General features: G+C 41.9%; 1 long non-coding RNA gene across 2 annotated transcripts; it reads left to right on the forward strand.

The window, feature by feature from the left end:
- The first annotated feature begins 939 nt into the window (after nt 1–939).
- LOC115837665 lies at nt 940–23,971 on the forward strand. Of its 2 annotated transcripts, XR_004032728.1 has the most exons (4): nt 940–1,262; nt 5,278–5,505; nt 22,310–22,457; nt 23,872–23,971. It is a non-coding gene; the product is annotated as an uncharacterized LOC115837665 (long non-coding RNA). The 2 variants fall into 2 exon arrangements; XR_004032727.1 differs by lacking the exons at nt 22,310–22,457; nt 23,872–23,971 and having other exon boundaries at nt 940–1,028; nt 1,117–1,262; nt 5,278–5,857.
- The last annotated feature ends 2,107 nt before the right edge of the window (nt 23,972–26,078 follow it).

Below are 26,078 nucleotides of genomic sequence, written 5' to 3' on the forward strand. Positions count from 1 at the left end.
GTATAAAACCAAACACATGCGGCTGCCTCGGGACCACTTACTCAAGGCTTCTTGGGTTGTGTTTTCCGGGGGCGGAGGTTACTCATACTGGCTTGACTAAGCCTCTCTGAGATATTTTACAGACTTTGATTTTTCTGTTTACAGTATTAATCAAAATGTTAACATTGGTAACTTCTAGGGGTAGAATTATGAATGATTCTTGTTTCCTGAATGTTCCACAACATTCAGAAATGGTGTATTTGGGGTTGGGGGAGAATTGTTACTATTTTTAAATCCCATCTACTCTTGGGGCTGTCGTCATTCTACATAAACAGACTAACTCCGGGTGGCAGCTCTGAGTCGTTTTATCGTGCACGGAGAGATTCATCATCTCCCACCTACACCAAGCAGCACTTTAGGTCCCCTGGGTAACAGAACTGAAAAGGTTTGTATCTCAGTGACTAATGACTATAATGCCCTTGGCTACTTCCTGTGTTTGTACCAGCTCCAGGAGCAGATTAATCAGAGAACGTTCCCTGCTGGCTTCTGGGAAATAACAAACACAATGGTGATGCTATCAAGTCTCTGTGGATTAAAAAAACCTTTACAAAGGGGCATTCTTTCTGTCTTGTTTTTTTCTGTTTTGTTTTGTTTTTTGTTTTTGTTTTTGTTCTTGTTTTTTCGAGATGGAGTCTTGCTTTGTTGCCCAGGCTGGAGTGCAGGAGCATGATCTCCAATCTTGGCAGGTGCGAACTCCGCCTCCCGGGTTCAAGTGATTCTCCTGCCTCAGCCTCCGGAGTAGCTGGGACTACGGGCGCCCACCACAACGCCCAGCTAATGTTTGTATTTTTAGTAGAGACGGGGTTTCGCCATGTTAGCCAGGCTGGTCTCAAACTCCTGACCTCAAGTGATCTGCCCGCCTTGGCCTCCCGAAGTGCTGGAATTACAGGCATGAGCCACTGTGCCCGGCCACGTTGTTTCTTTTTGAGTCTACAAAAGCAATTTTGAAAATTTTCTTTGATTTTTGAAGGCAGAAAACCCAAGTTCTGGTTTGAAGCTTGTTCTAATCAACCTAGAGTCTTTTTGTCTTTGGGAGCTATATAGATATTACAAGTCTCTTCCTTTCCTTCCCAGCAGAAAAGCCTTTGATGCTGTATTCTTAGCACATGGAACCCTAAACCAAAGCCTACACTGGGGCATTTGTGAGAAGCGTGTGTGCAAAGCCTGAGAGACTCCCCTGGGTGTGCTGCTGGGCAGGAGTGTTCTGGTTTGACTTTGTACATGTAAGTGACTTATTTTAAATACATGTATTTTTAAATCACAATTTTAAAGGTAAATTAAAATGCTTAACATTTTGGTAACAGAGGGAGCAAACAAACAAGAGCCCTGTGTAAGCCTTTCATTCCCTGCAGATCAGCCATTTCTAGTAACTTCCTGGAGAGTATCTACTTCATCGGGCCAGTATGATCAGCAGCAGGGAGCCATTACACCAGGGACTTTCTCAGACTTTAACATTTCACCAACAAGTAAAATTCCAAAACAACTGTAGGAATCGGCAATGGTATGCCAGCTTTTGGTTTGTCAAATGAAATTGTTAGGAACCTGCCATCTACTGGCACTACTCTTTTTACAAAAGAAAGACATGTAGACCACAAGAAATGGACATGATCTCAGAAAAAAGGACTGCCTCTTAAAAAAGAAAATCACCTTATAGAATATTTTGCCATATTTTCCTTAATTTTTCATTTTTCCAAAATGAAAATGTTACCGACTTGCATTTTGCCTATTTGCCTGGCTTAGTCACTACAGCCCAGTGATGATAATTGTATCTTTATTTGATGGGAACCAGTCTAACATTTTAGGGCCATGATGCTGAGTATCAGTGAACAGTATCAAGAACACTGAGGTGAGAAATGTTAGATATTTGGCTGAATTCCTACTAATTCTAGGATCTTATACTAATCCTGCAACCACACTTTCTAATTTAGACATGTATACTACCATTTAATTTTAGATGAGATTTTTTTTTTCTGTTGAATTTTACAGTACTTTCTAGGTATTATAACTGAAGGTCTTTTTACTTGGATTTTTGTCTGTTGAAGGCACTCTGCTAGTGACCACCCAAAGAACTGAGAATTTTGATATCATACTCTTTGGCCTAAAGTCTCTTCCAAATTATAATCATTGAATTTCAAGAAAGCAATGCTTTGAAGGTGGGTTGTACTAGCCACAACTTAAATGAGTTGAGGGGAAGCACAATAAGAATCAATTGAAATGAAAGGAGTACTATATACAAACAATTTTTTTAACCTTTTCAAAACTGAATCAGATACTAGGACAACATTCATTTTCCCATGCCTTAAAAGCAATTAAGAAGGGCATGCGGTTTGTAGGAGAGCTCTCCTGATCTGTCAATGCCTGCAATGCATAGCTCATATCTCAACCTGCTGACATTGTCCCGCCCGCAGGCCTGGTAGAATAAATACAAGGAAGTTCCCTGGATGATGAGACAGGCAGGAGGTTTTCTGGGCACAGGCTCTACTGTATTACAGATTAGAAATAACAACTTCAATCTTACATATGACCTTCTTTCCAAACTTGAAATTAGTTGGTGTTAAAGTATTTCAACCAGGGAAAGAAAAACCTTTTAGCGGTTTTATCTTGTCTTGAAATGGAAATCTTTGATCCAGGTCCTGGATGTCTGGGGGAATGGCATGCATTTGCAGCCTCAGATTTCTTGAACTGCGCTTCTCAAAGAACCTTCCATCAGAAAGGACTCGCAGAAGATTCACACAACATTAGTTCTTCCGTAGGCTTCATCCGTGACTCTGTTCCCTCATTCTTTTCTAGGTCAGGCCATCTCAGACTTGTGGCTGCAGCTGTCACTTAGAGCCACACACCTCCTAAATTGGTACCTCCAGCCCTGACTTCTCTTCAGTGCTCCAGACACATGTATTTTTCTGCTCACCAAACATCTTCCACACAACAAGCCCTTTAAACTCAACATATTCCAAATCAAACTAATCACATTCTGCTTGCTATTGGCAGCCTTCTTTACTCTCTGATTCCTTTATTTTGGTTAGTAGCAGTGTCATTTACCAAACTGCTCAAGTCAAAAATGCTGGTGTCAGCCTAAACGCCACACTCTTCTTTCACCTCCATTGTCTAATGGTCACCAAAGTCTGTCCCCTCCTACCCTAGCATATCTCACCCTTCCATTCTCTTGCTTCCATCCCATTGTCACTGCCCTATTTCAGGCTCTCCTCACTTCTCACCTGGACTAGGGCAACTGCTTTTTTGTTTCCATTAAAAATTTTTACTTATAATTGATAATAAGTTTACATGTCTGTGGGCACAGTGTAATGTTTCAATACATGTGTATATTATGTAATGATCAAATCAGAATAGTTGTCCATCACCTCAAACCTTTATCATTTTCTTGTGATAACTTTCAAGGTCTTTCCTAGGTATCTTGCAATGTACAAGGCAATTATGATTGTTATTAGCTATAGTCACCCTTCTATGTATAGAACACCAGAAGTTAGTTTTCCCATCTAACTGTAACATCCCCTCTGGAGCCTTCGGTCACCATTGTTCTACCCTCTGCTTCTATGAGATCAGCTTTTATAGATTCCACATGTGAGTGAGATCATTTGTCTTTCTGTGCTTGGCTTATTTCACTTAACATGATGTCCTCCAGGTTCATCCACGCTGTTGCAAATGACAGGATTTTGTCCCTTTTTATGACTGAATAGTATTGCATATATATGGATATAGATATATAGATATATAGATATCTCACATGTTCTTTATCCATTCATGCACTGATGGATACTTAGCTTGATTTCATCTCTTGGCTATTGTGCTAAGCCCTTACTATAGTGCTGCAGTGAACATGGGAGTACCCATATCTCTTTTGACTTATTGATTTCAATTCCTTTGGATATATATCCAGTAGTGGAATTGATGAACCATATGGCAGTCCTATTTTTAATTTTTTAAGGAACTTCCATATTGTTTTCCATAGTGGCTATGCTAATTTACATTCCCACCAACAGCATATGAGTTCCCCTTTCTTCACATCCTCAACAGTAATTGTTATTTTTTGTCTTTTTTTTTTTTTGCCATTCTAACTGGGGTGCAGTGGTATCTCATTGTGGTTTTCATTTGCATTTCCCTAATGATTACTGATGTTGAGCATTTTTTCATATATATATATACGTCTTCTTTTGAGAAATGTCTATTCAGGTCTTATTCCCATTTTCGATTGGATTATATGGGCTTTTTTTTTTTTTTTTTTTTTTTGCTGTTGAGTTGTTTGAATTTCTTACATATTCTGTTCTTTTTTTTTTTTTTGAGATGGAGTCTCGCTCTTGTCACCCAGGCTGGAGTGCAGTGGTGTGATCTTGGCTCACTGCAACCTCCGTCTCCTGGGTTCAAGCAATTCTTCTACCTCAGCCTCCCGAGTAGCTGGGATTACAGGTGCCCACCACCACACCCAGCTAATTTTTGCATTTTTAGTAGAGACGGGGTTTCACCACGTTGGCCAGGCTGGTCTCGATCTCCTAACTTCAGGTGATCCACCCACCTTGGCCTCCCAAAGTGCTGGGATTGAATTTCTTACATATTCTGAATATTAACCCATTACACCAGTGCATAGTTTGCAGACATTTTTTTCCAATTTTGTAGGTTGCCTCTTTACAGTTTAATGTAATCCCATTTGTCTATTTTTGCTTTTGTTGCCTGTGCTTTAGAGGTTCTATCCAAAAAATTCTTGCCCAGACCAATGTCATGAAGCATTTCCCCTATGTTTTACTCTAGTAGTTTTATAGTTTTAGATCTTCCATTTACATCTTCAATCCATTTTGAGTTGATTTTTTTATATGGTGAGAAACAGGGGTCTAGTTTCATTCTTCTGCATGTGGATATCCAGCTTCCCCAGCACCATTTATTGAAGAAACTGTCATTTTGGGGTAACTGCTTTCTAACAGGTCTCTGGGGCTGGTATTACTCCACCAGAACCCGTTCATGTAGCTGTCAGAGAGATGGCAGTAAAACAGCTCAGTTGTATCTCTCTGCTGTTTAAACCTATCTGATGATTCTTAATTGCCAGTAGGATAAAGTCCAAACACCTTGGCTTGTCATATCAAGTCCTTTCCCATCTGGTGCCCATCATCCCAGCTACCTCCTCTGATACTCTCTACCATGCATCCTATGATTGCCTCCCAATTTTACATTCTCTTCATCTTCCTGATTAAAATAATGATTGTTGATTACATATCCTACTCTCTTTTGCAGTTAGATGTGGCCAGGTGACAAAGTTCTGTACAGTGGAATGTAAACAGAAGTATCATGTGAGAGTTTCCAAGAACTTTTTCAGGAGGGAGCAAACACATGTCCTTTGCCCTCCCTTTTTGTTTGCTCCCTTCTCCATCCTATAGCCTGGAATACGGACATGATGGCTACCATCTTGGACTATGAACATGAGGATCACACCCAAAGGAAGGAGAAGCAGCAAGCTGGAAGGTACTATGGAGCAGAACTGCCACAGCCTGACTACCTACCTCTGGAACTTTCTGTGAGAAATGAAACGGGCCCAATAGTTCCATAAACAGTTGTTTTGGGATAAACATAGAAATGGCCCCTAGCTTGAAATTTGCATTTGTTTTATCTGAGTTCCCTCCTCAGGAAAGGACCTTCAGGCCTCTCAAAAAAGTATCAGAGAACTGACATCAGATGTCTCCTTGCCCCTCCCTAGGTCTTGTTTTCTTAAACATTGTTAAATATCTTCCTTGCTATGTAAGCCCCTAGATTTAGTCAGTCAGGGAGATGGATTTGAGACTGAGCTCTCATAACTTGGCTGCAGCACCTGATTAAAGCCTTCTTCCTTGGCAATACTTATCATCTCAGTGATTGGCTTTCTGTGCAGCAGGACCTAGACTGAACCCCTGGTGTTTCCATAACAGAAATAGACCTCTAACTTGGTCAAGCCACTGTTATTCTGAGTATCTGTCCCTTGCTGCTGTGCCTAATCTTAATTGACACAGAATTTGGTACCAGATCTGGGATGCTACAGGTCACTCCATGCTTATGTTTTTCTTTCTTTATGTTCATAAGAATTCAAGAAGCTAGCCAACCCCACAATCTTTGAATTCTTCACTCTTGCCATGAAGATTTATTACCATAGCCACTTGGCCTTCCAACGTTTTGATTTCCATGGATACTTTTTCTCCCAGTTGCCTACAAGTGATAATTTATTTATTTTGAGATGGAGTTTCACTCTTCTTGCCCAGGCTGGAGTGCAATGGTGTGATCTTGGCTCATTGCAACTTCTGGCTCCTGGGTTCCAGAGATTCTCCTGCCTCAGCTTCCTGAGTAGCTGGGATTACAGGCACCTGCCACCACTCCTGGCTAATTTTTGTATTTTTAGTAGAGACGGGGTTTCCGCATGTTGGCCAGGCTGGTCTCAAATTCCTGACCTCAGGTGATCCAGCCTCCTCGGCCTCCCGTAGTGCTGGGATTACAGGCATGAACCACCATGCCTGGCCTGCAAGTGATAATTTAAATAACTATTCTGCCCCTGCATACCACAGACTGGTAGGCCTTGCAAAGCATATCTGTTTGGCAGAATCACATCCAGAACCATAGCTTCAAGGAATTCTGGAAATGTGGCTTTATTTCTAGATCTGTAGAACAGGCAAAACACTGGGAACAGATGTTGAGTGACTCGATCCAGAGTGTCTGGCAAACATCCCTCAATCCAGCCTCATGAGACAAGTCATTCTTTGCCAGACTTGCCAAGATGGTAAGGCTTCCTTTAAGTCATTTCTGCATTTCCTTCTGCCCTGAATCTTATCTTCCTCCCTCCCTCCTTTCTCTGCTTTGTGAGCTTATGCTACTCTTTCAATATCCAAATCCAACATCATCCCTAGCAAAGCAAATCCATCCTGGTTGCTGCTGGCTCTGAGTAGCACTTTGAACAATCTTTGGTTAACATTCTTAGAGGAATCATATTTATTGATTACAGATCTCTCTTTCCTGATAAAATGTGCCCTCCTTGAGAACAGGAATATAAGCAGCTGTCATTGCATCTGACCCTTTCTGCATTTCTATTCGTATTCTCAGTCTGGCAAGGTGGAGTTGCTGAGGCAATGTTTGTAGAACTCGTGAATATTGATAATGGCTCCAAAGCTGCCTCCTTTCTTAGACCAGAGGGTTAACAGTATGTAGACTCTGGCCACGTGGTAGCTCATGCCTCTAATCTCACTGAAGGAGCCTCGTTGTCTGGGGTAAATACCAAGGTTCTTGGTCTCACGGTCAAGGAAATTGAGGTCACAGACACACACAGAGTGAGATTGGAGCAGGAGTTTAATAGGCAAAAGGAAAGAACAGCTCTCTATCACAGACAGCGGTCCAGAGCAGGTTGCTAAGTTTTAGTAAAAATGTCAGGGTTGGCCAGGCACAGTGGCTCACACCTGTAATCTTAGCACTTTGGGAGGCTGAGGCAGGCTGATCACGAGGTCAAGAGATCGAGACCATCCTGGCCAATATGATGAAACACTGTCTCTACTAAAAATACAAAAATTAGCTGGATGTGGTGGCGCATGCCTGTAGTCCCAGCTACTTGGAAGGCTGAGGCAGGAGAATTGCTTGAACCTGGGAGGCAGAAGTTGCAGTGAGCCGAGATCATGCCACTGCACTCCAGCCTGGCAACAGAGCAAGACTCTGTCTTAAAAAAAAAAAAAAAAAGAGGGGGGGTGTCTTGTCTTCCTAAGGCCCGAAGACTTGCTTGGGACCAGGTGTGCTATGTGCATAGAGCAGAGTTTTCTATCAGTTCTTACCTCATTCCTTGATCACAGAGGCAGACTCAGTCCTTGCTGCTTTGTGCTGCTTTGTTTTGCTTATCTGGGAGGGAGAGTTTCTATGTCTGTTCCCAGACATCTTCCTGCAGCTGCAGGCATCTCCCCACAATCCGCTTTTAGTTTCCCTATCTTAGTGTGCCTAAAGGGAAAGGAATGTGCTTATTAAGGCCCATGGGTTTTACTGGGGTCCATTGTAGGAGTGTGAAGCTTGGTGATTACCCAGGGGACTCCCCCTCTCTTTCTGTGCCCGAGTTGTTTATCTGTTTTTACAGCCTGATCTTTCAGGCTGTTCTTTGTCAGAAGAGAAGTGATTTCTTTGAATGGCATGAGGTTAGAAAGGGAGCTATTTCTGAGCTGCTCTTTGTTAGAAGAAAAGTTTCTGCTGGGACTCACTTTACCCTAACTGTCTACCTAGATAAATTCTGTCTGTCTTGTATAACATGTTTCTCCCTCAGGAATGGAATCCCTAACTGCTGTTAGGGGGAATTGGGCAACAACTTCTTCTGGCTACTTCCGGCTGGAGAGGGCGTGGTATGGGAACAGCAGCTAGGGCTTCTCCTGGGGTCAATCTAAGGGTCCCTGGTAGAAGGGTGGTTTCATTTTTGGCTCTGTTTGCAGCACCGTCTGAAGCTTGATGGTTTCTAGGTGAGAAGAGAAACTTTACAAGGAGGTTTAGAATATAGAGTCCAAATATATATGACTACCATTATTAGTGAGGCACTATAGGCCATAACCATGACAACGGAGTTTGTTTGATACCTGTGAGCCATTTAGATGGGTTGTGCTGTTGTAAGTGGGTATATGGGGCTTGGCTTTGTTTAGCTTCCTTGGTCTTACTTTCCCCGCCAAAAAAGGAAACCTCAGGGTTATAGGTTACCTGGCAGGATTTGTAGGATAAGTGCCCAGAACTAGAACATTGTTCCAGAGTTTTACATTACCCATTCCTTTCTGTCTCCTTTGAGCCACAGCTGGAGATTGATGATTGGTTTACAGGAATAAGTATGATTAGTTTAAAATGTTGGCAAGAACTTAAAAACAACTAATGAGACTAGAAGTCAATGACAGATTGTATTAGTCCATTTTCATGCTGCTGATAAAGACATACCCAAGACTGGGCAATTTACAAAAGAAGAAGGTTTAATGGACTTACAGTTCCATGTGGCTAGGAAGGCCTCACAATCATGGTGGAAGGCAAAAGGCACGTCTTACATGGTGGTGGCAAGAGAGAAATGAGAGCCAAGGAAAACAGGTTTCCCTTTATCAAACCATCAGATCTCATGAGACTTGTCTACTACCATGAGAACAGTATGGGTGAAACTGCTCCCATGATTCAATTATCTCCCACTGGGTCCTTCCCACAATTCTGGGAGTATAATTCAAGATGAGATTTGGGTGGGGACATAGAGCCAAACTATATCACAGATGTACAATAAGTTTGGAACATAATTTCTCTCTCTCCAGTTCTCATTTTTATGAAAAACAACTTATGATAGGACTGAGCTGGTTGCAAAATAAACTTTAGTCCTATACTTGGCCTGATCATCTGCAAAAAGTGCAGCAAGAATAATTACCTCTATGTATTTGATTGGCTTTGATAGAACTCTGTTCCACAAGGAATCTTGGATAGGACTTTTTGAAGCCAAGCATAGCCATGAGTTTGTACCCTCAAATACCTGTGAGCTGGATAAACTTCTTTCTTCTTGAGGTTCCAGGAGCATGGGGTTTCCAGGCCTGTTAGAAAGTGACATTCTTTACTCACCACAGGTCAGGAACACTGTACAGAGACTGTGTAGACAAGGTATGCAGCCAGTTTTCCCAAAGGGCTTTCATTGGCTCTGCAAGTCAAAGCCTTGCAGTCAAAGCCTTGGAAAAACAACCAGTTTTTCCAATTGTGTTTTGTTGCAAAAGAAAATGGATTCTTGTTGCACTGATGCAAATAACTGTATAGTTGTAATTCAAGAATACGTATAACTAGTTTCCAAATTCTAGGGGAACTAGGCAGAGAGAAACAAACATGCTCCAAACCTTGTTTACAGGAGTATAGCTTACTGAGTTCTTAAAGGCGTTTAAGAAAGTTTCCTTGACTCTGAAAAACAAAATAAGGATCACCAGTGTTACAAGCATAAATCAAGAATATTGCTTTAGTTTCCTATTAGTTCAGTCCATTCCATTAACTCTTGGTCTGCTTGTTATTCATAAACATTTCAGCTTTGTATGAGTCCTATACATTTTTTTAACCAAAAACCTGCATTTAAGAGCACCTATTTAAGTTCCACAGCTGATTAGAAATTTTTTTTTTTTTTTTTGAGACGGAGTCTTGCTCTGTCACCCAGGCTGCAGTGCAGTGGTGCAATCTCGGCTCACTGCAAGCTCCGCCTCCCGGGTTCATGCCATTCTCCTGCCTGAGCCTCTCCGAGTAGCTGGGACTACAGGCACCCACCACCATGCCCGGCTAATTTTTTGTATTTTTAGTAGAGACGGGGTTTCACCATGGTCTTGATCTCCTGACCTCGTGATCCGCCCGCCTCAGCCTCCCAAAGTGCGGGGATTACAAGCGTGAGCCACTGCGCCCTGCCACTAAAAACTATTTTTTTTTTTTAAGAAAAAGATTCAAACAAGACAACAATTGTTTGTAAATGACAAAATGTCCAGGGTGGTTACAGTCAAGAACATGATTGACAAATTTGGTTATTTCTGTGGCTTACAATAACCTAACATAACAACCTTAATTGTGATTAATAGCATGTATTATTCAGACACTAGAACCTTAGACATTCCATACAGTTTTGGAACATATGTTAATATTATTCCCTAAAATATAACCTGAAGAGTATTAGACATCATTTTGGCAATTCCGTGTACCTAAACAAGTTAAATAGTCCTATTTACCTCTCTTCTGGATGTCCAGGAGCCCTGTGCGGAACCAAAAGCTAGGGGCTAGGAAAGACAACCTTGAAACTAAAGTTTGATTTTGGGAAGCCTGTTAAATATATCCAAAATTTAAAACACTTGATATTAGATTACCGTAAGTTTTTTGTTTTGCCAAAATTATGAGTCAAAAATTTGAAAAAGCAAAAACCATTCATCAGCCCTTTCTATTACATGAAAATCCTATTCAAGAGAGAATGTTAAATTTCACCCTTGCATTTGTTTGCTATTAATGTTAACCCTGATTTTTAATGAAACTTTATAGACAATCCTATTCAATCTTAACCAGTTTGACCATGAGGTGAGATTTACACAAACCTTTTATGACCCTCTACAAATTTTGCTAAAGAGTAGATAAGCATTTTAAGAAAACCTTGTGCTTGTATTTTAATCCTTAATTTATAAAACTATATAATACCCCTTTGAAATTAATTAATATGTTCATACACATAGTTTCCTTTGCAAGATTAGTTTTTACAATCTTTTTACAATTTGCTTAAACCTTCTGCTTTATTTTATTTAAGACAATCCTTTATTTCTAGGCAAAATGTACATTTCCATGCCTTCTTATCTTTAATTAAAAACAGCTTTTATTATTTTTTTTATACACCTTGCATGCAAATCCATGTTCAGTAGTCTCATTACATGTCATAATGGTAACACTTAGCAATTTTTAACTTTGATGTAAAACCTGGTAGATTGTTTTAATTATGTGCTAGATGCAGATAAAATTTGACTGCTTTCAGCATCGTTAGGGGCATGGTTACTTAGGTATGTTCCCAGGCCTTACCAATTGTGAAGCAGGCAAGTTGACAATTTTTAAAGGCTAAAAAAGCAGTTACAACCTTAAAACATTTATCAAATGTAGTATCTGACCTGCATAATTTAGATCACATTTTTACACCCTGAAGATATTTGTATTTTACCAATAGTTTCTAAGACTGTTTTTATTTTTGAAGATTAAAGTTGTATGAACTGAAAGGTACCACAGCTTTTACTTTTTCTTTAAAAATATTTTATTTAAGTGCTTATTTTTCTTAGGCCAATTAATTAGAGCTCTTTTCAAACAGACATTACACACATAACACATATATAACCACACAGACAAACAGAAAAATATCCAGTGGTTATAAAATTTTTCATTTGCTAATTTCTCAATTGTATTATTGGCCTCCTGATGAGACCCTGTAAGAACAGAGCTAAGAATACAGTTTCCAGGGCCTAATAAACAAGCAAAGCTGGAATACAAAGATAGATTTTGAGAACTACTTATTCACCTTTAATTCCAGGGGTTCCATGAGGAAAACAGATTTTTCCCAAAATGGGATTTGTGGCACCTTTTCTGTTTTCCCAAGGAGTCCCAGGCCACCAGAAGTCATTCTAGGGTCTTTCATGCATGCACCAAGAGTGGTAAGACACAGTGAAAAAAGGAATTCAGTTGACTGAGAAAAAAAAGACCTTTTCCAGGAAAACAAGATCTATAAAGGGAAAAACATAAAGGCCTTTTAAATATACCCATAGGTTTGATATCCACTTTGAATTAAGCTGAGTGCTCTTTAGGAAAATCCTTTTCCACAAATAAAACTTTACAGTGAAGATAAACAGTGATTCTTACCATTTTTCCCCCAGTTTGCACCACTACTTGTTCACAATCATGTTTAGGTTCTCTAGTTTTCTCTGGGAGAAAGTAGCTGGGCTCAGGAAGGGACAGGTTTTCAACTGGGCTGCAGATCCCTTTAGCATCAAAGCTTGATATTTGAGGAGGCAATTGTCTGTTAGCCAGAGACTTTCCTTAGAGGACAGTAGTTTTGTTATATTGTGTGGAGTTAAACAGTTAAGTTTTTCCCCATTGTTAACCCATTGGCTGTAGAGCTGGACCTCCAGTCTTAGTCAAAACTCCTAGGGCTATTTTCTTCCTTTCTAATATACGTAAAGATTAAATGCCTTCCCTATGGGAAGGCTGACAACTGGTGCTTTAAGCAAGGCTTGCTTTAGCTGGTTTAAGGCTTTTGTGTTTTAGGTTCCCAAGTTAGGGAGCTGCTTGAGTTTCTTTTATGAGTTGGTACAAAGGATGAGCTATTTCACCATACCCTGGTGCCCACATTTTGCAAAATTCAGTAATGCCCAATAATTTTCTTAACTGTTAAAGGAAACGGGGTTAATCCTTTCCTCATCTGGTACTCTGGTTCCTTCTGTGCCGTGTCTGTCCCACAGACCCTGGCCGATGGATGAAATGAGTACTCAGACACAGGTATGCAGTGTAGCAGCAGCTAGGTGACTGCCTGGCTCCAGTGGCCAGACAGCAGCCCCGAGAAGCTGGAGCTGCTTGCTTTTATTCAGTGCAGGCACAATGCCAAAAACCTGGAGCCAACACAACCTGCAGGTAATTAATATTTATTGTTCCCCTTTCAGGGAATGTTACATGGGGATGATCCACGGTCAGTTCCTGGTCAATGTAAGTAAACAAACCAGTTTAAGATAAATTCCCCCACACTCGCTTGTACCTACTCCTTGCCCTCTGCCTCAGGGTTATAGAACAGCTGCCTTCAGCCATTCTCCCCTGGGGCTCTGCAGAAACTTCTGACCTTTCAGAAGTTTTGTGTCCTTTCCCTGTAGTTTTTTCACCACTCTGACCGATGCCCCACACTTCTGATAAGATTAGGCCTAGGTACTTTGCTGAAGTTTGACAGAGCTGAGCTTTAGATTTTGAGATTCTATACTCCCTTTTAGCTAAGAAATTGAGGAGAGTCTTAGTGCCTTCCTGAGACTTCCTTGATTGGGGCACAGAGGAGAATGGCATTTACATACTGCAAAGTTTCAACTTGAGAGTGAGAAAAACTAGAAAGATTTTTAGATATGGTCTGTTTCAGCAACTTCCTTTTGATGTCAGGGGCTACCTGAGTAATGAACCTGTTTTTTGTTGAATTGGAAGACAGGGAGGTGTGTTTTATTAAAGCTTCTCTCAGCCTTTCCAAAAAGGTAGGGAGATTTTTATCTGGTTTCTGATTCAATAAGGACAGATTAGAGTAATTAAAAGGTTTGGTCCTAGTCCTTCTTAGGCCCTCTGATATGCACATTAAAAAGTATTTCCTTTTCCATTCATCTATGGGGTCACAGGGATTCCAGTCAGGATTGTCAAGAGGTATAGCCTCTCTCCCTATTGAGAATGGTTTTTCTGTTATTTCCTCACCTTCCTTATCTCCCCTTCTCCTTTTTGGTCTACTATAGGGAACATGTTCATCTCCGAACTTTTCTGCTGCTTGCAGAGCTGTCTGCTTTTCAGCTGCAGTGAGGGTTTGGCTGAGAAACAGCACAACATCCCTCCATGTGAGGTCAAACACTTCAGTTAAATTTTGGAAGGCCTCTATGTATCTATTAAGGTTATCAAGAAATCAGCCCATTTATCTGCCTAAGGTTCTGCAATGAGAAGGGAATAAGTACCTTAATGGTGCCCCTTCCATATGGCATTTCTTGTAGGGGTAGGAGTGAAGCCGGGGCAGTGGGGAGCTTTGGAGATGGTGGAGCTGGAGGAGCTGATGGTGCAGTTAGAGGGGGCCCTGGATAAAGGGGACTGGAAGGACTGGGGCACTTAGAAGTGGCCTCTAATGGCTCCTCCAAAACTTGCTCTTCTGACTTAGGGGAACTACTCTCCACAGACCTGTCTGATACGATTGCTAAAAGGGCTGAGTCGGTTGTGCAATGCTTGCAAAGGTCTGGGTTGTCTCGCAGGACAAAGGAAACCTGCACATAGAGAATCTTGGACCATTTGCCCTTCCATCTACAGAAGAGATCTAATTGCTGGATAAGATTAAAGTTAAGGTTCCCTTTAGCTGGCCAGGTCTGTTCACTGCTGAGGGGGTAAGAAGGCCACACCCTTGTGCAACAGAAAATGAGCCGCTTTTTCTTCAGAGTTTGGGTGTCAAAGGAATTCAAAATGTACTCCAGCAGAGTGCAAGCCAAAATGGCTTGTTACCCATCCTGGAAAAGAGACAAGAGGAGAAGCATCCCTCAGTCTCCTTGTTCTTTTTGGTGTGACCCAGGGTGGAGGGGACGACAGTGGGAGTGTCCCCCTGACTGTTCTCTCTCCTCGATCCCTGGGTCCCAGCACAGTGGGTGCCTCCCCATGGTTGCAGGCATGACCCTCAAACCATGGTCCCAGAGGAGCTAAGTAATGGGGATAGTCACGCTTACCTATGTGACCTTAGTCCTCTGCCTGATAATTGCCCTTTGACCTCTCAGATTGTGTGATCTGTGTGGCTCCTTGATGGATGAGTATGGGAAGAGATTATGTAACAGTTGCATTTCAGCAAGGCCCCTTAATGGAGGGAGTGTACTGGGCTGAGCTTTATAGTCTGCTATTATGGACCGGACTAGAGAATTTATTTTTAGATGGTCGTTCCAGTTAACTTCCAAACATAAAATCCCCTTTCTATTTAGATGAAATACTAGTTGCAAGCAGAACAGATGTCTCAAGAGAATATGTGTCAAATGGCAGTCTTCCTGCTAATGGAAAGATTATTGAGACTAAAATTTGGTTTTGGAGGACATTTTTTCCTCACTGCTGAAAGCAGAGTTCTCCCGCTCTCAGAGGGACATAAGGTTTGATCTCTTTTAGAGGGATGTAAAAGGGAGAAAAAGTGGAAAGCTAGAGGCTTTTGGCAAAGGGCAAAGGAGGTTGCCGATGGAGAGGATTCCTATTCCACTAGGTGGCGTTGCAAGCTTTGAAATACCAGGCAGTAACTTGACCTCCACACGGACGGAGAGGGAAGTCTGACATGTGGCAGGCCATTCCTACAGCATGCCTCCTAGCAGGAGAGAGTTAATTCGCCTCATAGAGGGACTATCCAGTCTGGCTGGGTAGTGCTGGTTCTTCACATGGGAAAAGAAAGGGCCTACGTGGAGAGAGGGATGTTCATTGGTGGGGAGATAACCTTCTGCCCAACCCCAGGAAGTGCTATCATTAGGAGTTAAATAGTCTTTCAGATCTGGATCATGAAATCCCCGTCGGTAGAAAGTCACAAAAACGGCAATCCCCTTGACCTGCATTCCTGGTTGCTAAGGTGGTTGCTAAGCCTGCCTAACTGAATTATTTCCCTGGGCTGTAAAAACTCCCGTAGCATTGCGTACAGAGAGGGGATGGGAGACATGGTGACCTCGGAAAGGAAAGGAGGAAAATAAGATTTGCAATAGGAAAGCTTGGCAATCTTGTGGCCGACACCCAGTCAGGCAGTCGGAGGCTGGTGTCAGTCCAGGAGCCTTTGGACAACACCAGGGTGTAGCCCTGGCCAGAAATCCTCAGTTGCCCCAGGACCTATTCCAGCCCCATGTAATGGCAAAGTTCTCCGTGAGAGGAAACTGGTTTGGACAGAGCCAACATTCCTAGCACCCTGAGGGCACTGGAGGATTGACTAAGTCCTCCCCAGCAAGCTTCACATCTGTGTCTTTAAGACTGGCGGCTAGCCCTTGTGACTCGTTAATTAGCTGACAGATGCCCGATTTTTTTTATAGTTCTATTATAAAAACTGGGATTATAAAAACTGGGGACGAGAAGCCTCAGAAATGAAAGCAGAGAGTCCATTCCTTTACTCACCATTCCAATGATTTCACCTTCAAATCCCGGACGGTCCCCCCAAATGAAGCAGCCTCATTGTCTGGGGTAAATAGCAAGGTTCTTGGTCTCATGGCCAAGGAAATTGAAGTCGCAGACACACACACAGATGGAGATTGGAGCAGGAGTTTAATAGGCAAAAGGAAAGAACAGCTCTCTGTCACAGAGAGGGATCCTGAGTGGGTTGCCAAGTTGTAGTAAAAATGTCAGGGTTTTTATAAATGGGCTAGTGAGGAGGGGGTGTCTTATCTTACTGAGGCCCAAAGATTTAGTTGGAACCAGGTGTGCTATGTACATAGAGCAGAGTTTTCTATCAGCTCTCACCTCACTCCTTGATCATGTAGGCAGACTCAGTCTGTGCTGCTTTGTGCTGCTTTGTTTTGCTTATCTGGGAGGGAGAATTTCTGTGTCTGTTCCCAGACATCTTCCTGCAGTTGCAGGCGTCTGCCCCCAGTCCACTTTTAGCTTCCCTATCTTAGGGTGCCTAAAAGGAAAGGAATGTGCTTATTAAGGCCCACTGTTTTTATTGGGGTCCATTGTATAAGCGTGATGTTTGGTGATTACCTAGGAGACTCCCCATCTCCTTCTGAGCCTGAGTTGTTTATCTGTGTTTTTACAGCCTGATCTTTCAGGCTGTTCTTTGTTAGAAGTGATTTCTTTGAACTGCATGAGGTTAGAAAGGGAGCTATTTCTGAGCTGCTTTTTGTTAGAAGGAAAGTTTTCTGCTGGGACTCACTTTACCCTAACTGTCTACCTACATAATTTCTTTCTATCTCATATAACACCACCACTTTGGGAGACAGAGGCAGGAGGATCACTTGAGGCCAGGAGTTTGAGATCAGCCTGGGCAACAAAGTGAGACCCCTTCTCTGCAAATAATTTAAAGATTAGCCAGGTGTGGTGGCACCTGTGGTCCTACCTGCTTGGGAAACTGAGGCAAGAGGATCACTTGAGCTCAGGAGGTTAAGGCTGCAGTGAACCATGATCATGCCGATGCACTCTAGCCTGGGCTACAGAGTGAGACCCTGCCTCAAAAAGCGAAACAAAACAAAACAAAACAAAACAAACAAACAAACAAAAAACAGAAAAAGCATAGACTCTGGAGGAAAACCGTGTGTGTGAATCTTGGCTCTACTGTGTACACCGAGGGGCAACTTGGGTACATTCTATAATTTCTCTATGCCTTAATTTCCATCTCTTGTTAATTGAGGATAATCAAACCTACAGAATTGTTGGGAAGATTAAAATGACACAGTCCCTGTGAAGCATTAGCACAGAACCTAGCACACAGATAGAACTCAATCAGTGCCAGCTTTTCTAATTGTGGTAGTCGTTGATCGTTTGCACACTCTTCATTTTCCCTTTTCTTCCCTCCCCTCTCTGCACTTTGCTTTTCAGTAACACGTCAACTCAACAAACATTTTCTGAGCTCCAGCACTGTGCCAGGACAAATATGGTCACTACCTTGGGGAGCTTGCTGTCTTTTGAGGAAGCAGACACATAAACCATGAGGACAACAAAGCATGGCATATGAATGATAGACATTTTCACTGGTTTCTGTGGATGCAAAGGTGACAGCGGCAGTCACCATAATCAGGAAAGAAAGAGCTGAACAGGAAATGAATTATAGAGGGAATAATCCTTGATTTAACTTTTAAAAAAAGGAGTGGAAGGGAGAAAAGACTTTTGGTCAGAGAGAACAGCATGCGCAAAGGCATGGAGATGTCCTACAGTGGAGCGCAGGGAAGAGCCAGTAGTTCAGCAGAATCTGCCCAGTGGTTCTCAAACTTAAGCCTGCACCTGAAGGCCCTGGAAGCCTTGTTAAGAAGCAGATTGCTGGATCCCTCCTCCAGAGTGTCTGATTCATTAAATCTAAAGTGGGGCCTGAAACTTTGCATTTTAAACAAGTTCTCAGGTGATACTCATGTTGCTAGTCCAGGGACCACACTCCGAAACCACTGGGAGGCCACAGCATAGTGAGTGGGATTGGTTAGAGGAAAATGGTGAGAAACAGGACTGGGCTTCATATGCTAGCTGGCAGGTTTAGACTTTATAATTTAAAAACAATGGGCTGGGCACGGTGGCTCACACTATAATCCCAGCACTCTGGGAGGCCGAGGCAGGTGGATCCTGAGGTCAGGAGATCGAGACCATCCTGGCCAACACAGTGAAACCCCGTCTCTACTAAAAATACAAAAATTAGCTGGGCGTGGTGACGTGCGCCTGTAGTCCCAGTTACTTGGGAGGCTGAGGCAGGAGGATTGCTTGAACCCGGGAGGTGGAGGCTGCAGTGAGCTGATACTGTGCCACTGCACTCCAGCCTGGCGACAGAGTGAGATTCCATCTCAAGCAAACAAACAAACAAACAACAGCAATAAAGTACTTAAGGAGAAAAGCTTATGACCAGATCTATGTGGCATAAATTGACTTCTTTTTGAGATAGGGTCTCACTCTGTCACCCAGGCTGAAGTGCAGTGGCATGATCATGGCTCACTGCTGCCTCATCCACCCCAGACTCAGGTGATCCTCCCACTTCAGCCTCCTGAGTAGCTGGGACTACATGACAGCACACCTGGCTAATTTTTAGTATTTTTTGTAGAGATGGGGCTTCGCCATGTTGCCCAGGCTGGTCTTGAACTCCAGGGCTCAAGCAATCTACCTGCCTCTGCCTCCCAAAGTGCTAGGATTATAGGTGTGAGCTGCCGTACCTGGTCCAAACTGGATTCTAAGGGCACAGAGCTTCAGAAGGGAAGACACTTGAGTTGAGTCCAAGTGCGTTTTGGGTGGTCTGTTGGGCACACAGCGCAGGCCTGTGCTGGGTTCCCAGCCTCTAAGACCAAGCCTTTCCCCACAAGCTGCTCCTTTTTCCTGATCACAGGATTAAAGCTTCCACCCGTGCCCTGCATCTCATGACTTCATTTCCTCGGGACTCACCCTCTTCCAGACATCTTCAGCCTTCAGGGTTTCCCCACAACGCCTCTGCCTCCCACCCCCCAACCCTGCCCCAGCCCCATGCTCTTCCTGTTGGGCAGTTTTAAGTCAAACCTTCAACACACAGAGTTCCCTGAGTCACACTACCCAGCTACTCCATTTGTGTGCTATTGGTATTTTTTTAACCAAAATGTTCTCAACGAGTGGTCATTGCCTGCCCCATTTCCTCACCCCTGGTCCCTACCCCTTCAGTCTCGTTCTGTCCCCACCCCTATAATGAAATAGCAACTTGTTTTTCTTTTTTGCCTTAAATTTCACCACCTCTACTACCACCAAAATGTCTTAAGAAAACCCCATATGAAGGGCTCCAGTAAAAATAGTTAATAAGTGTTGAAAATACCAGAACAGAATTGAATGCTTAGGCCTCTAAGCTTTTATTAACCTTCTATTTCAAAACAGCTTACAGAAGATTCATATGTGATGAGAATATATTATTGTTCCTAACTTAACTAATATAGTCTAATTTGTCTCATTTGAGGCTTAAGTAAAGCACAATTCCTAGAGCTGTATGTTTTAACTTTCCTGGTCTGTTTGTCTGCTCCTTAGAACAGGATTTATCTACCTTTGTATCAAGTACTATAATGGAGCATACTATAATGAATTGTCCATTGTTTGTGTCTACGTTTAAAATTTGTTTAGAGACCTGAGATAAAAATGGGGCTTGTCAAGCACTGGGAGCATAAAGAAATCTTCTTATTCTTAAAAAATTCCTCACTCAACCAATCATTCTAAACAAATATAGAACATCCATTGACTATAGTTCAAGCTCTTGGATATATAACAGGAATTGGCCTAATTCTTGAATAGGCAGTTTTCTGAGTATTGATAATAGCCAGAGGGCCCACACTTCTGTTTTGTACTTTCAACTTTCTTCTGGACCATTTCTCTCTTTCTTCCCTTCCTTCCTTCCTTCCTTCCTTCCTTCCTTCCTTCCTTCCTTCCTTCCATCCTTCCCTTCCTACCTTCCTTCCTTCCTTCCTTCCTTCTTTCCTTCCTTCCTTTCTTTTTTTTTTTTTTTTGACAGGGTCTTACTCTGTTGCCCAGTGGCACAATCATGGCTCACTGCAGCCTTGACCTCCCAGGCTCAAGTGAATTTCTCACCTTAGACTCTTGAGCAGCTGAGACTACAGGTGTGTGCTACCATGCCTGGCTAATTTTTATTTTTGGGAGTGTTTGTTTGTAGAGACAAGGTTTTGCCATGTTGCCCATGCTGGTCTTGAACTCCTGGCCTCAAGTGATCCACCTTGGTCTCCCAAAGTGCTAGTATAACGGGTACACTTGGCCTCGACCATTTCTAATGCTGATATAAGTCTTTAGTCATATACAGTTTTTTCACAAGTGCCTTTCAACAGTAACGGAGCAGCTGTAATATCTCCAAAATAAATTTCTGACTCAGGCAGGGTGCTTTTTATAACATCTATGAGTCATAAGAACTAAGTTATAGAAACCAGACAGGGGCCCATTTCTCATCAATAATTTTGCTTGTTTAAATGTTTTTCCTCCACTTTCTCCCTGCTGTGACTGCAAAATCCATAGCTTTCTCAATTGTTTAAATTCTTCCCTAGAAGCAAAACTAATGATTTTCCATGTCTACTCAGTGAGAACAGTGCAAATTCTTCTTCTATGATGATCAGAATATTCTAGGGTTATGGACTTCTTTTTAAAGTGAGTAAGTCCTCTTTTAAACACAGATCTGAGTCACAGATCAGAAAGCCTATGTGTAAGTCTTAAAATGCTCATGCTCTCCTCCTGAATTTTTCAGAGTTAACACTGGAGGAAACTCACCCCCAAGTTTGCAGGGAGAGCTGTCTATATAGCATTCCTAAAGGGAGCCCAGAGAGGTCTGGTAAGGTGGAACTGGTGGGAGGGCAGAGAAAGGAGAGGAAGAGGCTCTCTCTGCCCACACTCCTCCACACAGCTCCATCAATCATCCTAAATCAAAAGAGAAAATTAGCCACATTATTTTACACTTGAGTCAATTCCGTGCAATCCAAGTGTTTATTTTACCAGTTTAGTTGCTCTCTCAAATGCAAAATACTTTGGAAGTCATTTAAAAACTGCCAGAATAGTTCTTCCTGCACACTGCTTTCTGTCAACTCAATTTGAAATTGGCTTTCTCAGTTCTCTTTTTCTCATATGCAAGGAACTAGCCAGATCTCTACCTGCAGATGATAAAATGCTACCCCATGCAACACCAGATTTGCTTCTAAACCAGGTCAGGAAGCTGAGATTAAAACAATGAGGATGACTGGAGCCCCTGGGGAGTCTCCAAAAGGGTGATTAGTCTTCTCCCCAGGTCTGGTGGATTTCCCAAAGGCTTGTATTTTTTCAGAAATGGAGTGGAGGGGAATTGGGGAGAAATTACAGTAAGTGAAGGCCTTAAATGGCCTGGAAAATCTTCAGGGTGGTATGACATCATGGCAACCTCATCCAGCTCTTTGAAAGTGATCCCAAGGTTTAGCACATTACAGGACTTAACACAAGGCAGATACTTGCTACATATTTATAGGATGAAAGAATAAACAGAGTGTTAGAGTAAACTAAAAAAAACAATTCTTAAACACTAAGGATGTTTTCTCATATTTTCTTTCAAATACTTTTGTTTGAAAAATGTTAGCATTTCCCATAATCGTGCTTCTAGATTTGATCTCCTCAAATACAAATGTTTCTGGCCTCCAAACTGCTATGATGGCAGCCCACCTCTCTGACCCTGTGAAATTTAAACATACCATGGAAGGTTGGAAATTTTATGCTTCTGAAAAGATGTTGAAAACCATCATCAACATATTCTGTAGTATCCTCCACATGCTGCATGTGACCGTCAAGAAAACATAACTAGTCTGTGAACTGCAGGAGGTGCCCCAGGTTTGCTGACACTCCCCTCAGCTGTGGGGGAGGATGGCCAGATGACAGAGGGATTGTTCTCTCTCCTTGTTTGCAGTTGGCAGTTTTGGAGTTTGCCCACCAGATATGCCATCCAAGAAGACCAAATGGACAGCAGGATGATTGTGAACAAGACCAGGGACCTCAGCCCTTGCAGAAAAAGGTTGAAGACTATGTACATGAATGACATTCTAGGCTATCCTCAGGTGGGTTGCAAGACTAGGGCTCCCAGCTTCTTCCCTGGATCAACAGCCAATGGGCATGGCACTCAGTGCCTACTCTTTAATCAGTGCTGTACTGATTTGATTCATAGTTTTCAAATTATGTCCTACGTTGTCCGAGATGTTCTACTCAAGAGCCCTGGTGAGGGATGATGTGTGAGAAAAATTCAAGTATCTCCTCTTCTAAATTGAGAAGTCCTGGTCTTTGTCTTAAAATTGATTTTGTGTGTTAGGCTTTCACTTTTTTATTAGATGGTAAATGCTCCATTCTTCAAACAACAATGATAGCTCGGGAGGTCAAGAATATGTGTGTTGATTTGTTCCTGAATGTCACTGCGTCTAACATGAGACTCTGCTTCCACAGGCACTTAACACATACTTATGAGACTGCTTTCTCTCAACTTCGTTTCCACGTGGAAACATTTGGAACCGAGTTTCCATTCCTGTGACTTTAATTGTGGGAAAACAGAAAAGAACCCAGCCCAGATTTTTCATTAAGCATGTTTAACACAATAATAGTGAGATGAAACTGAGGGTGCGAGGTTTTAAACCTGTGATTTTGAGCTCTTTTATGTAGGAGAAACAAAGTTCTGTTTTGCCTGGCATCATGGGAGAACTGTGATTGCCTGTTTGATATTGTGTAGATAAGCTAAGCTTGCATAAACTATTGAGATGATTGCCGGAGGCATGGGACATAAAGGAGTCATTAATTCATTCCTAAGTGACAGGAAAGCAATAGCCATGCCTCTGGTTGGTTTGTACTTACACAGAAAGAAGTCTACAAAAGGGAGAGCTTCACTTATATACAAATGAACTCTGAAGAGCCACTGAAGTGCCCTGATCACTGAAGTTGTAACCTAGCAAGTGACCCAGCATTCACTGAGCTGAATGAGGTTGCCATTTCCCAATTAAAGTAGGACCCAGGATGGTAGAACATCAAGGATCAGGAGATTTTCATTTTCAGCTCTACCGCTATTAGCTGTGTGACTATGGAAAAGTCATTTTGCCTCTTTAGGTCTCAGTTGTATCGTCTGTAAAATGGGAGTCATAATAACTCCATCAAAAGGTTATTGCAAGAAATAAATATCCCAAAATGTCTACCTGACATCACAAATGATCAATTTAAGGTTGTCATTTCATTGGAAAAACGTGGTCAAATCGGTTTATTTGTGTCTGTGGCCCAAAGAAATTGTTACTAAAGTATTCATTGTTCCTCCTTATTATGATTGGAAAGTGTCCTCTCCAAGATTCATGTTGAAACTTAATCTCCAAAGCAATCCTATTAAGAGGTGGGGCCTTTAGGAGGTGATCTTGTCATGAGGACTCCTCCCTCATGGATGGGATTAAAGCTCTTAAAGAAGAGCCTTCACACATGGTTTGAACCCTCTTTGCCCTTCAGCCTTCTGCCATGTGAGGATGTGGCACAAAGGTGCCATTTGGGAGCAGAAACTGGACCCTCACCAGACACCAGACCTGCCAGAGTTCAAGAGCATTAGAGGCCACGGTAAGGACTTTGTATTTAATTTGGAATGTGATGGAAAGTGGTATGATTTTTTTTTCATTTTTTGTTTCTGTTTTTGTTATTTGTTTCAATTTTTTGAAATGAGGTCTCTCTGTGTTGCCCAGGCTGGACTAGAACTCCAAGGTTCAAATGATTCTCCTGCCTCAGACTCCTCAGTAGCTGAGACTACAGGGGTGCACAACCACACCCACCTGGAAAGCGGTAAGATTTGATTTATGATTTTGAAAGATACTCTGGCTGCTTTGAGGGAATAAGAGGTTCAAATAGGAGGCTATTACAGCCAGCCCAAAGACAGGTGATGACGGTTATTTGGACTAAAGTAGTACAGGAAGGAGGACCTTGCATGGTTTTTCATCATAAAGTTCAATGCTGTGATCAGGGGCTGTTAATATGAAACCATTTTTCTCATGCTCAACCAGAACATGGGGCTCTATAATGAAAAAGAAAAATTCAAGTAGAAAAATTGGATTCTAATATTCCCTATCATGTTTCTATTATTTTTAAATATTAAATATAATTTATATGGAAAATTACGTTTCGCATAACACAAGTTCGTGGCCATGGAGGCTGCTGTTGAGGTGGCAGCTGCTGCTGCTGTGTCAGAGCTCGAGGTGTCACTGACCTGCTGTTGCTTTTGCTACTGTCGTTGCTTTTGAAACGTTTCATTTTTTGAATCCTAAAAAACCAAAATAATTTTCAAGAATATAATAGGACACAAAATCTTTTCACAGAATTTACAGAAGTGCCACTAACAGTCTGGAAATGTTTCTCTGACACAGTTTGTGTGTACGAGTGTGGGTGTTTTATTTTTAAAGCTTGAGAATATAATCTCTTATTTTGAAGGAAGACACACTCCTCAAAAATAATTGGGGTTTATTTGATATAAGATCAAATCTTTGGGAAAGGTTTTTTGTTGCTATTTTTTTTTTTAGATTTTAAGTTCAGGGGTACATGTGCAGGATGTGCAGGTTTATTACATAGGTAAACGTGTGCCATGGTGGGTTGCTGCACGGATCATCCCGTCACCCAGCTATCAAGCCGAGCAGTCGTTAACTATTCTCTCTGATATTCTCCCTTTTATCTTCTCCACCCTCCAACAGACCCCAGTGTGTGTTGTTTCCCACAATGTATCCATGTGTTCTCATCATTCAGCTCTTACTTATAAGTGAGAACATGTGGTATTTGGCTTTCTGTCCCTGCATTAGTTTGCTGAGGATAATGGCTTCCAGCTCTACCCATGTCCGTGCAAAGGACATAATCTCTTTTTTTATGGCTGCATAGTATTCCATTGTGTATATATGTACCATATTTTCTTTATCTAGTCTATCACTGATGGGCATTTAGGTTGATTCCATTTCTTTGCTGTTGTGAATAGTGCTGCAGTGAACATATGCATGCATGTGTTTTTATAATAGAATGATTTATATTCCTTTGGGTATATACCCAGTAATGGGATTGCTGGGTCAAATGGTATTTCTGCCTCTAGGTCTTTGAGGAATTGCCACACTGTCTTCTACAATGGTTGAACTAATTTACACTCCCACCAACAGTGTAAAAGCGTTTCTTTTCTTCCACAACCTTGCCAGCATCTGTTGTTTTTTGACTTTTTAATAATAGCCATTCTGACTGGTATGAGATGGTATCTCATTGTGGTTTGGATTTGCATTTCTGCAATGATCAGTGATGTTGAGCTTCTTTTCATGTGTTTGTTGGGCACATGTATGTCTTCTTTTGAGAAGCGTCTGTTCATGTCCTTTGCCCACTTTTTAATGTTTTTTGTTGTTGTTGTTAATTTATTTAAGTTCCTTGTATACCTTTGTCAGATGGATAAATTGCAAAAATTCTCTTCCATTTTGTAGGTTGTCTATTCACTCTGATGGTAGTTTCTTTTGCTGTGCAAAAGCTCTTTAGTTTAACTGGATCCCATTTGTCGATTTTTGCTTTTGTTGCAATTGCTTGTGGAGTCTTTGTGATGAAATCTTTGCCCATGCCTATGTCCTGAATGGTATTGCCTAGATTTTGTTCTAGGGTTGTTCTAAGATTTTTATAGTTTGGGGTTTTACATGTAAGTCTTTAATCCATCT

This window comes from Nomascus leucogenys, chromosome 12 (genome assembly GCF_006542625.1).
Source record: "Nomascus leucogenys isolate Asia chromosome 12, Asia_NLE_v1, whole genome shotgun sequence".
NCBI classification, from domain to species: Eukaryota; Metazoa; Chordata; class Mammalia; order Primates; family Hylobatidae; genus Nomascus; species Nomascus leucogenys.